This window comes from Lepus europaeus, chromosome 19 (assembly GCF_033115175.1).
Source record: "Lepus europaeus isolate LE1 chromosome 19, mLepTim1.pri, whole genome shotgun sequence".
In the NCBI taxonomy this organism is placed as follows: Eukaryota; Metazoa; Chordata; class Mammalia; order Lagomorpha; family Leporidae; genus Lepus; species Lepus europaeus.
In genome coordinates, this window is record NC_084845.1 from 69,928,147 (window position 1) to 69,940,228 (window position 12,082).

A 12,082-nucleotide genomic window follows, 5' to 3' on the forward strand; every position below is an offset into this window, starting at 1 on the left:
GAGGGTCTCTCTCTCTGTCTCTGCTTCTCTGTCTGTAACTCTGTCCTTCCAACAAACCCAAGTCAATCCTAAAATGAAAGAGGGAAAGAGAGCCGAGGAAGATTCTTCGCCCCTTCCAACACGCGAGGGCACAGACGGCACCGCTCACGGGGTGCTGGTGAACCTGCACCTGCCGGCACCTTGAGCGATACGTTTCCGTCGTCTATGAACTTGGCCCGGGCTGCAGAGCTTCTACAGTCACACCACGCGAGCATGCAAGCCCCCGCACTCCTCACTCTACCGACACCGAGTGTCGCCCCGCCACTTTCCTACGTCCCAATCCAATAAGCAAGACTCCTGCCGCTTTTACTGGAAATCTGAGCAAGTAGGAGCCAGCTAACGCAGGGCAAGCCCACCCAGCCTCTGCTGCCGACCACACTGGGACCCCAGCACCAGAAGTGCTTCGGGAGGGCTCCGAGGTCAGTCACAGCAGGTGGACTCGGGAAGGAAATACAGGTTCCAAGAGTGACCGCCAGGACAGTGGGCCTGCGAGAGCCACGCAGTGGGTGTGGACCCAACAAGCTACAAAGGAAACTGGGGCCGAGGACCAGGAAACGGTGGTGGTGGGGGGCTCTGAGAGCAGGGGAATCCCCTTGCTTCCCGTTTCCTTGAGCTCTGCTGGTCCTGCCCCGAAGCCAGCACAGGGGCAGCGGGAGAAGAGAGCGGACGACAAACTCTGAGCGACATCTGTGCCACCACGGGAACCAGGAGAGGGAGCCCCAGGAGTGCAGGGGGGGGGTCCTCTGTCTGCTTTTCTCTTGTTGCTTGGCCCCGAAGCGACCCCGGTGGTAGGGAATGCAAAGCAGTGCAGCGAGCTGAAACCCGCCTCTCACTCACAGCACTCCCAAAAGGGGGCCCGGGGGCGGGGAGTGGGACCTCCTGGGCCCGCCCCAAGTCACAGGGGTGTCAGGTGCACCTAGAGGCACACAGCGAGAGTGCACGGCCCAGGGATACGAGCAAAGGTGCTCAACACCGTTCGTCCGCGGGGAGGTGCAAACCAAAGCCGCACCGCGCGTTCCCCTTCGACCGGTGGGGAGGCCTGGTGAGAAAAGGCAAAGCTGGCAAATGCTGGCAAAGACGGGGAGGACGCGGGGACCCCTTCCCACTGCTGCAGGAGTAAAGCGGGTGCAGCCCCTGGAAAAACTAAAGACAGACCCACCGTATGACCCAGCCCGGCTACCTCTGGGTGTTTCCCCGAAGGACTGGAACTCAGGTTCCAGAAGAGATATTCACAGTCCCGTGGTCACAGCAGAACTGTCCACACAGCCAAGACGCGGGGGCAGCCTACATGCCCATCAGCAGAGGAACGCACACAGGCAGCTGGGGACAGAGGGGACAGTGGCATAGCTTTCCATTCCACTTTCCAAGCCCCCCGTGGACCGCGGAGCCTGACTCGGGCTCCGTAGAGAAACCCGTGTCGTTTGTGGTGACCTGGACGCGCCTGGAAGACGCCGTGCAAGGGGAATGGTGGCCGTGACCCCACTCCCAGGATGGAGCTGAAGCAGTCGGACTGGGAGCCGACGTCGAGGGAGATGGGGACAGGTGGCTCCGAGCACAAAGGCTCAGCGCGTGGCCGAGCAGGTTCTGATGGTGTAGGGCACATGGCGGCGACCCCAGTTAACCACGCTGTGTTCTAGACTTGAAATTTGCCGAGAGCTCTAGTAAGTGGTCTTACCACACCCCAAGAACAAACAACTCGGGGCTGGCACTGTGGCATACTGGGTAAAGCCTCCGCTTGCAGTGCCGTCATCCCATACGGGTGCTGGTTTGAGTCCTGGCTGCCCCACTTCCGGGCCAGCTCTCTGCTGTGGCCTGGGAGAGCAGTGGAGGATGGCCCAGGTGCTTGGGCCCCTGCATCCGCGTGGGAGACCCGGAAGAAGCTCCTGGCTCCTGGCTTCGGATCGGCGCAGCGCACCGGCTGTTGCGGCCAACTGAGGAGTGAACCCATGGGTGGAAGACCTCTCTCTCTCTCTCTCTCTCTCTCTCTCTCTCTTGCTCTCGCTCTCTCTCTCTGCCTCTCCTTCTCTCTCTGTGTAACTCTGACTTTCAAATAAATAAATACATCTTTAAAAAGAAAAGAAACAGAGGAAGAAAAAGCGGAAGTCAGCCGTCAGTGACTACACTGAGTGCACACCGTCAAGCACACTAAAAGGAAGGCTGTCCGACGGGTTAGCGTTTTTCCGACTCCGAACGTAATGATCGAATAGGTCAAATGCTAAAGGATGGGGAAGGATGCCTGACGAAACATGTTGATTAAAGCAAGCTCCTCCTCAAGTCACACAGAGCTGCCGTGGGGCCCGGCACGGCTGCTCCCGGGTGAAGACGTCCACACAAGGGCTCGCCCGAGTTTCACGACAGCCACACTGTGGTCGGCAGCGCCAACGGCCGCCAGCTGGGGACTGACACGTAACAGACAGAAAACTGACGCCGCTGCTAGACCGTGAGCCAGGAGAGGCGCACGCGACAGCGTAGGGGACCCATGAAGGGTTATACTGACGGCAGGAATTCGGCCCCAGAGACCCCAAGTTTTATTATTTCACGTAAGTGGAGGATGAAGGGCCGGTCGCAGGTGGCGGAGCAGGGAGAACGGGACTGGACGCTGCTGGGTACTAGCGAGCAGAGCTTCCTGGGGGGCGCAAATGGTGCCAGGATCCGGCTGTTTCCACACCCTGTGCATAATCACTGAATTAGTTACTTTAAATAGCGAATTCTATGGTACGCCGAATTATAACTCAATAAAGCTGTTTTGTTAAAAAAAAAAAAAAGGAGGCTAGAGTGGCTGTACTCATATCTGATAAAATGGACTTAGAACACAAACGTTTATCAAAGATGGAGAAGAACTGCATACATGAGGGGTAGAAGGGCCCGTTCACCACCAAGATTTACAAGCTGTCCCTGCGCCGCTGGCATCCCACGTGGGTGCCGGCTCGAGTCCCGGCTGCTCCACTTCTGATCCAGCTCCCTGCTCATGTGCCTGGGAAAGCAGCAGAGGACGGCCCAGTTCCTTGGGCCCCTGCACCCTGAGGGAGACCTGGAGGAGGCTCCTGGCTCCTGGCTGTGGACGGGCCCAAGTCCCACCATTGCAGACATCTGGGGAGTGAACCAGCAGATGGAAGATCCTCTCTCTCTGCCTTTCAATTAAATAAATAAACCTCAAAACAAAAACAGAGAGAGAGAGAGAGAGAGAGAGAGAGAGAGAGAGAGAAGATACACAATCATAAACATACACGTACCCAATAACAGAGCTTCAAAATGCTCAAAGACATGAAAGAAATAGAAAAGTCTAAAACTGTCTTGCAGACTTCGACCTCCTCGCTTGGGAAATCACCATGAACACAGAAGCCCCGCCCAGCACTAGCAACCACCCTGACACAACCCACACCTCCAGGACCCGTCAGCCGCAAGGGCAGAACGCAGGTGCTTTTCAGACATACGTGGGCTTTCGTCAAGATGGACGTGTCCTGAGCCACGTGACACACTGACCGACAGAATAGCTGACAGCGTGGAAAATAAGTTCCGGGGCCGCCATGGAGCTGGACGAGGAATCAGCAACAGAAAGCTCTTTTTAAAAATCCCCACAAATATTTGGTAACTAATCAACCCACTTCCAAATAATCCCTGGAAATTAGGAAAAAATCTAATGGAGTGAAAATGAAAACATGACTTCTTGAAACTTGTGGGAAGCGAGTAAAGCAGTGCTTGGAGGGTGGCACACGGCGTTAAATGCTTATGTATCGGAGAAAGAGGTAGTTTTCAAACAGCCTGAGCTTCCCCCTTCAGAAATAGGAAAAAGAGGAGCAAATTAAACCCGGAGTCAGCAAAAGAAAGGAGATAATAAAGACAGAAACAACTGTGAATGAAATTAAAAACAGAAACCAATAGACAAAATCATTAATATCAAAAGATGTTACTCTGAAAAGATAAAAAAATTCATTAATCTCTAGTCAGAGTGACAAAGGAAAAAAAAGATAAAAAATGACCCAAAGTAAGGGATCCCAGAAAGGTCACAAGAAGCCAGCGCTCAGCACAGAGCGTAAAGCTGCCGCCTGCGACACAGGCATCTCATATGGACTCCCATCCTTGTCCCGGCTGCTCCGCTTCCGATCCAGCTCCCTGCTGTGGCCTGGGAAAGCAGTGGGAGATGGCCCGATGCCTGGGCCTCTGCACCCACGTGGGGGATGTGGAAGACGCTCCTGGCTCCTGGCTTCTGATCAGCTCAGCTCCGGCCATTGGGACCACTTGGGGAGTGAACCAGCGGAAGGAAGACTTCTCTCTCTGTCTGTAACTCTGTCTCTAAATAAACAAACAAGTCAATCTTTTAAAAAATGTTCTTTAAAAAACGTACAGCAGCTGGATTCATAATTGCTACAAGTCAGAAATCACCCAAATGTCATCCAGAAGAATAAACAGCCCGGGGTATGTGCACACGACAGAACACTCTTCGGCAATAAAACCCACACCAAGGACACACACGACCAAATGGGTAAATCTGAATCACATTAAGCTACGTGACAGGAGCCAGACACAAAAATGACATTCTGTGTGGTTCCACTTAGGCGATAATTTTGAAACAGAAAACCCTCAGGGAAAGAGAAGGGCTGCCCTGGATTTGGGGTGACCGGGCCTGATTCCCAGGGCCAGCACCAGTCCCACAGCTCCGTGTGTGTCAGACGGCACCAAAAAACAAGCGAGTTTTACAGCATGGGAGTTTAAGAATGCATTTTGTAAAAGCAGCAAAACGCACAGATTTCCTAGCCATCCTCTTATGTATGGTCTTTTTTAAATTTTTATTTTATTTATTTAACAGAATGGACAGTGAGAGAGAGAGACAGAGAGAAAGGTCTTCCTTTTTGCCATTGGTTCACCCTCCAATGGCCGCTGTGGCTGGCGCACCGCGCTGATCCGAAGCCAGGAGCCAGGTGCTTCTCCTGGTCTCCCATGGGGTGCAGGGCCCAAGCACCTGGGCCATCCTCCACTGCCTTCCCGGGCCATAGCAGAGAGCTGGCCTGGAAGAGGGGCAACCGGGATAGAATCCAGCGCCCTGACCGGGACTAGAACCCGGTGGGCCGGCACCGCAGGGGGAGGATTAGCCTAGTGAGCCGGCGCCGGCCTCTTATGTTTGGTCTTGAGACAAACTTCACACCAAGCGTGTGCAGAAAAGCAAGCAAGCAGCTCTGGACAGTTTGATGAAAGGGCGAAGATTCAGGGAGAATTTACGTGTTTTCCGACAGCAAATCTACCCAGGAATGAGTCTGTTACTCAATGGGGTGTCTTCAACTTCTCACTCTGGGTTTGGTCCTCTTCCCGTGAAATTTTTCCTAATTTTTTTTTGCTTTAGTTTTTTTTGGGAATGACAATCGTCTCCCCACTGTCACTGTGCCCCTGTTGCTCCGGGCCTAGAGCGGACGCGGAGATTTCTGAGTGCTTGTGTTACACGCGACGCCCCGGGCCTCCCTTCTGGTCTCGACACCAGCTGGTGAGCATGGTGAAGCAGGGGCTTACGTCACCGCCAGCAGCCAAGTCCGTCCCGTTTCCATGTCAGACTTCCCCTTTCTGGCAGATCGGCCCTTGAAAAACGAGAGTAAGTAGTCTCACTTTTGTTCTCGAAGTTTCACCCGCACGTAGGAGACGAGCCAGCCGCTCAGCGGTCGGCCTGAGGCCTCATTTCTTCTAACCTCAGAGATAAAGATCGAGCCTTCTCTGTAGTTCTGGCTACATTTCTCACAACGATTTTCCGTTCATGAACACCAGTGACTCAGCAGCCTTGGTCAGCAGCCGCCACTGCCCCCCCGCCCACGGCGCCTTCGCTGGGCCCTGCGACTCCCTCGGGCCGTGCCCCTGACCCAGGAAACGTCCTTTTACAGGGCCGCACGTATCTTCCACACAAACGCGAAGCCCTTCCCGCCTCCCCGTGGGCGTGGCGTGAGAAGGGTGACGGCAGGAGGGATCTGTGGGAGAAGCTCCCCCAGGGGCCAGCAGGGACCCCAGGGATCCCAGGAACAAGGCCGGCACGGGGGAGCACAGCTCGGCTAGGCTGCCCAGTCCCAGCCAGAAAGAGCAGCGCGGGGCTTCGGGCACATGGCCTCCGTGTCCTGACGCCCCAGCTCCCCGCCAGCTCTGACTCTTGGGGGAGTCTGCGGCAGGGTTGGTCCATCAGAGCAAGAACACCGAGGGTGCTCCAGGTTGCTCCAGATCACGCCAGCACCCGGCCTTGGCCCAGCGACGCCCTGAGGTCGCTCCCGACCCTTGCAGACCCCTCCCCAGCCCCTTCAATTATCCTAGGAGCAACAAATTGGCAGTTTAATAGCTAAATGTTTAATTAACTGGTTTTTTTTGGACAGGCAGAGTGGACAGTGAGAGAGAGAGAGACAGAGAGAAAGGTCTTCCTTTGGCCGTTGGTTCACCCTCCAATGGCCGCCGCGGCCGGCGCACTGTGGCCGGTGCACCGCGCTGATCCGAAGGCAGGAGCCAGGTCTTCTCCTGGTCTCCCATGGGGTGCAGGGCCCAAGGACTTGGGCCATCCTCCACTGCCTTCCCAGGCCACAGCAGAGAGCTGGATCGGAAGTGGAGCAGCTGGGTCTCAAACCGGTGCCCATATGGGATGCCGGCGCTTCAGGCCAGGGCGTTAACCCGCTGCGCCACAGTGCCAGCCCCTCAGCGTATTTCTTGATTAGCAGCCAACTTAACATTTCAGAGTTGGAAAGTTTCCGTTTTCACAAGATTAATATTCATCATACAAAGAATCCAGCTGGTCCCCGTGGTTCTTATTGATGAAAACGGTTTTTAACCTTCTTAACCTGACGTGAGGTTTCTGCTTTAGCCATGTTTAGGCGTGAAGTGCGGTGGTGGTAAAGGTCATGGAACCGTCGCCGTCACCTTCATCCGGAACGCTGTCGTGATCCCGAACCGAAACTCCGTCCTGGTTAAATAACTTCCCGCTCCCCGCTCTGAAGCCCCGGCCACCGCCGCCCTGCCTTCTGTCTCCGTGGAAATCGCCCACTGTTTGTGCTTCACAGAAGTGAAATCAAATCGCATTTCTTCTTCTGCGTCTGCACCTGGCCCGCCGCATCGCGCCCTCCCGGCAGAGCTGGGCTTCCCGAGGCCGGTGGACTCCCGCTGCGTGGCCGCACCAGCGCCTGTTCCCCTCCCAGCCCCGCACAGGTGCACCGGCTCTGTGCCCCTCTCAGCGATGTGAATACTGCGGCTTTTGAGAGATGCCGTGCGTGGGGGTGCGGAGCAGGGGAGAGAGGGCCCGGGGGACTCACGCATCCCTCTCCCCACCCTAGCAGGAGGCTGGAACCATCGGAGGTACCGGCCTGGGGAATGTTGAACAGCCTAAGATCACGGCAGACCTGGTAGTTCATACACAGAAAAGCGATGGCCTGTTGTCGGGTCCTTGGGCGTGCGCATCCCCCGCAGGAGCCTGGGCTGTGACTCTCCTGGGCAGCGCCCAGCCCGGGCTGAGCAGGAAGGAGCCCAGGTCCTCCCTGGAGTCCCCCCGCCCCGGCCTTGCCAGCGAGAACAGCACCTTAAGAGCAGGACTTTTGGATAAGCAATGAAGAATCTCGCGTGTTATTGCCAACATCAAACTGGAAACCCACCCACCAGGAGTCCTCGGCATCCCCCAACCTCCACCCCCAGGAACCAAGCCAGGAGGTCTTCTGGGAGGCGGCGTGTGTGGCAGGTTGTGAATCCTTGATGACCGGCTTGGCCAGTACAGTGACAGTTTCCCTAAAGAAGGGACGGGAACCCAGCCCCTGGACGCAGTAAACCCCTCCGTGGCTGCATTGTCGCTCACTGAGGAGGTCTGGTTATGCCGACTCCCAGACTGCGGTCTGGAGGGGCCTGGGTGGCCCCTGCCTATCCCAGACACTTCTGCTTGTCGATGGGCGTCCCGGCGTCAGCCTGCCCGCAGCCGTTTCTTGGAGGCCCCTCCAGGCAGGTGGCAGAGTGCAGCTCCTTGTAGCCGGGGCCTCAGGCCTCCTGCTTCCCTGTTGGACGCCGTGGGGACCTGGCCTCCTGCTTCCCTGTTGGACACCGTGGGGGCCTGGCCACTCACTTCCCTGTTGGACGCCGTGGGGACCTGGCCTCCCGTGCTCGCCGTGCGGCCTCACGCTCTGGGTCTCCGCTCCTCACTCTGCCAGTGGAGAGACTTCTCTGCTTCTCATGATTCGTGTGGTTACACCGGACTTCCGGCTACCATGGTCAGTGAGATCAGATCAGACTGTGGGCCACACTGTCTGATTAGATTAGTGTGCCTGTGGCATCTCTCTCTCTCTCTCTCTCTTTTTTTTTTTTTGACAGGCAGAGTGGACAGTGAGAGAGAGAGACAGAGAGAAAGGTCTTCCTTTGCCGTTGGTTCACCCTCCAATGGCCGCCGCGGCCGGCGCATCTCGCTGATCCGAAGCCAGGAGCCAGGTGCTTCTCCTGGTCTCCCATGGGGTGCAGGGCCCAAGCACCTGGGCCATCCTCCACTGCACTCCCGGGCCACAGCAGAGAGCTGGCCTGGAAGAGGGGCAACCGGGACAGAATCCGGCACCCTGACTGGGACTAGAACCCGGTGTGCCGGCGCCGCAAGGCGGAGGATTAGCCTAGTGAGCCGCGGCGCCGGCCCCTGTGTGCATCTTTAAAGCATTGTTCTTCATGGTGGCCCTGGGGCCTCACCAGACGCCAACAAATCTGCACGTTTCCTGGGGCTACGGTGGAAATCGCCTCCACCAGGGGCTGTAAGACAGAAGGAAGTTGTCCTCCCCAGTTCCGGAGGCCAGAAGTCTGCAGTCCTGGGGTTCGCAGGGCTGCTTCCCCATGGGGGCCCTGGAGAACGCAGCCCAGGCCCCTCTCCTGGCCTCTGGAAGCTGGGGCACCCCGCGGTGCTTGGCACTGCGCGTCTGGTCTTGGCTCGTGGGGGTTTTGCGGCTCAGCGTCAGGCCTGACACCCACACTCCCAGCCCCGGCTGCTTCTCCCAGGCTCGGAAGCCACCGCTGGTCCACACCGACTGGGCTGCCCGAACCACTTTTGCCCGTGGGACTCCCGGGCCGGGGGCAGGTTCCCTTCTGGCTCTCGGTTTCTCCTGCTCTTCAGGTCTCCCCGGAGCTGCCTGCCCCCTTTCCACGGCCCAGGGTCTCACCTTCTCTTTCCTCTTGTTTGTCCCTTGCTGGTGGCCTGGACGTCCGGAGGAGACAGCCTCCTCGATGTCCCCGGATGACATAACTTCTACATTTCCTCAAGACAAAAAACCAGAATACAGAAGTGGGAAACCTTGGTGAAAACCGTGTCGTCCGTGGCGCTGGAGACACGAAGAATAACATTTGGGTGACTTCAGCTTTTACAAAGTGACAGTTTCCTGAAATAGCACAGTAGCCATCCCCAGAGCCCGGCTGCTCTCTGTGCCGTCTCTCGGTTTCCCGTGGTGGAGGGAAGTTTCACGCTGACACCTGTCACGCGGGAGAGGTGTGGAGGCCTTGGCTGCCCTTTTCCTGGGGGAGACTGGTGCCGTGTTTTAAGTGTCCAGTGTGGAAACCACAATGTTAGAAATTGAGGATATGAGAACACTTGTCTCCTGCGTAGGGTCCGTTCCATCTCGGCAAGGTTTGGAGAGAGCCACGGCGCGGGGGGAGCCGCTGCCCGCCGGGCGCCCGGGCGCAGCTGCAGCACAACGCTGCCTTGGAAAGCCCCGGGCCACGGTCGGGCGAGCAGCACCCACGGGAACTTTCCTGAATTACACAGGCCTTCTCGCACTGCACCGACAGCCAGAGACTGCTGGTTCCCGATGCTCCCGGGGACGTCTCTCCTGCGTCCTCCGATGATGTCATCAGAGACACCCTGACCTGTGACTGCCTGTCAGATAAATGAATGGATAAATCAATCTTCTTTTTCTAAGTGGAGCTCGTCGTGGGTAAGAGCAGGGAGCCCTCCTTTCGCTGTCCCGCCCTGGCCAGGGTCTGTGCCTGCGGCTCAGCAGGAGCTGTGCGGGAGCCGCTTCCCCTGCTGTGGGAGTGGATTCCCACCTGCTTCCCCTCCATCCGACACCCCGCTTTTGGCTTAACCTGTGCGAGCTCTGGCTCTGGTCCCAGACACCTCCTAATGGCGAGTTATGGGCCCTGGAGTCCACCTGCTGGGTGCCCCGGCTCTGCGACTTCTGCCTTCCCCGGGTCTGAATTCTGGGTTCCTGGCTTCTCACCAACCCAGCAGCCTCCCCTCCCCCCACCCGCCTGGACCTGGGCCTTGACAGTGAGCTGCAGGTGGGAGGAGCTGACCTGCCGCTCTCCTGTAGGGCGTGTGTGCAGCCACAGGGACAGAGGAGCAGTGTGTACCGAGCCTTGTCCGCCAAGCTCATTCCACTTTGAAGCACACAAAGCAGAGAATAACCCAGGCACGGGTCCCTGCAGCTTTGGGGATGCTCACAGCCCCAAGGATGTGCGCTCTGGGTCGTCTCCCTTGCATGCGAGGCAGCGCTGGCCGTGGCTCCCGGATCTCATCTGACTTCCCCCTCAGAGGCAGCAGCCAGCACACACGTGGCCCACATCACGCCTGTACACGTACACGTGTGTGTGTTCCCTTCCAGCCTTTGTATCGTTTTGCCTGTTTTCAAACTCCAGCTGAATGCCATGATATCCCACGTGTGAGTGATGCTGCTGTGGCCTGGGTTTTGACGGACGCTTTGTTCCAAGCTGCTCGCCTGATGTGTCGCGAGTTCTCCGTCACACTCCTGTATCACAGTTTCCCCAGGCATCTCTCCATGCGCATCTCGGCTGCCTCCAAGCTTTTGCCATGAGATGTTGCCCACACAAGCGTGTTCCTGGGTTGTATTCCGATCGCGCGTGATTTTCTGGGGGCCCTGGACTCGCAGGATTGGGCGGTTTCTCGGGAGGTCAACACCCCACTCCCCGGGGCCCCCCTTCCAGCTGGGCTCTGTTCCGTGAGACTTGACGATTTTTTTTTTTTTTTTTTTTTTGACGGGCAGAGTGGATAGTGAGAGAGAGAGAAAGGTCTTCCTCTGCCATTGGTTCACTCTCTAATGGCCACCGCGGCCGGCGTGCTGCGGCCGGCGCACGGCGCTGATCCGATGGCAGGAGTCAGGTGCTTCTCCTGGTCTCCCATGGGGTGCAGGGACCAAAGACTTGGGCCATCCTCCACTGCACTCCCTGGCCACAGCAGAGAGCTGGCCTGGAAGAGGGGCAACCAGGATAGAATCCGGTGCCCCGACCGGGACTAGAACCCGGTGAGCCGGCACCGCAGGCGGAGGATTAGCCTAGTGAGCTGCGGCGCCGGCCGAGACTTGACGATTTTGCTGACCTGAGGAATACGGGTCACCCTCAGGGCTTCGCTCGCGACTTCGCCGTCCCCGTGGGGTGAGACACTCGCTGCACACGGCTGGCTTTTGGGAATTACCCAGCTCAGTAAAGACCGTTCAGCGACTGCTGAGGTGGGATTCACGGGCTACACTCGCGCATCACCGTCGTTTTTGGTGCAGGCGCAGACCTGTGTGGCCGTACTCAGTCATGCCAGAACTTTTCATCACTCCCGAAAGAAGCCCCCACACACCAGCCTCACCCCCTGCTGTGCTCCGAGCCCCCCACCCTGGTTAATCAATCGCTAATCATCTTCCCGTCTGTCTCTGCGGGTTTGCCCCTTCCAGACGGTTCACAGAGGTGGATTTACGCATTGTGCGGTCCTGGGTGCCTGGCTTTGCTCTGACACCCCCTAAGGGGCATCGAGGCTCTGGGGGGGACCCCGCAGTGGGCGGGTCACACTTTGCTGGTCCACCCTCAACTGATTACTTCTGCTTGCTTGCTTTTATGGATAATGCTACTGCAAAGGTTGGTTTGTTGGTTTGGTATCGGGTGTATACCAGGATGGAATTTCTGGGTCATATGGTAACTGTTGTATTTATAGCATTTGCCTGTGTTTTGCTGCTTTGTAGGTGTTCTTTATGCAAATAGCTTCTGGGCTGTGGTCTTGTTTGCCTTTTCTTGTTTTCATGGTATGGGTTTTAGATGCACCCCTCATTCCCCTATGGCTTCTGCTGCTTTGCGTCTTGTT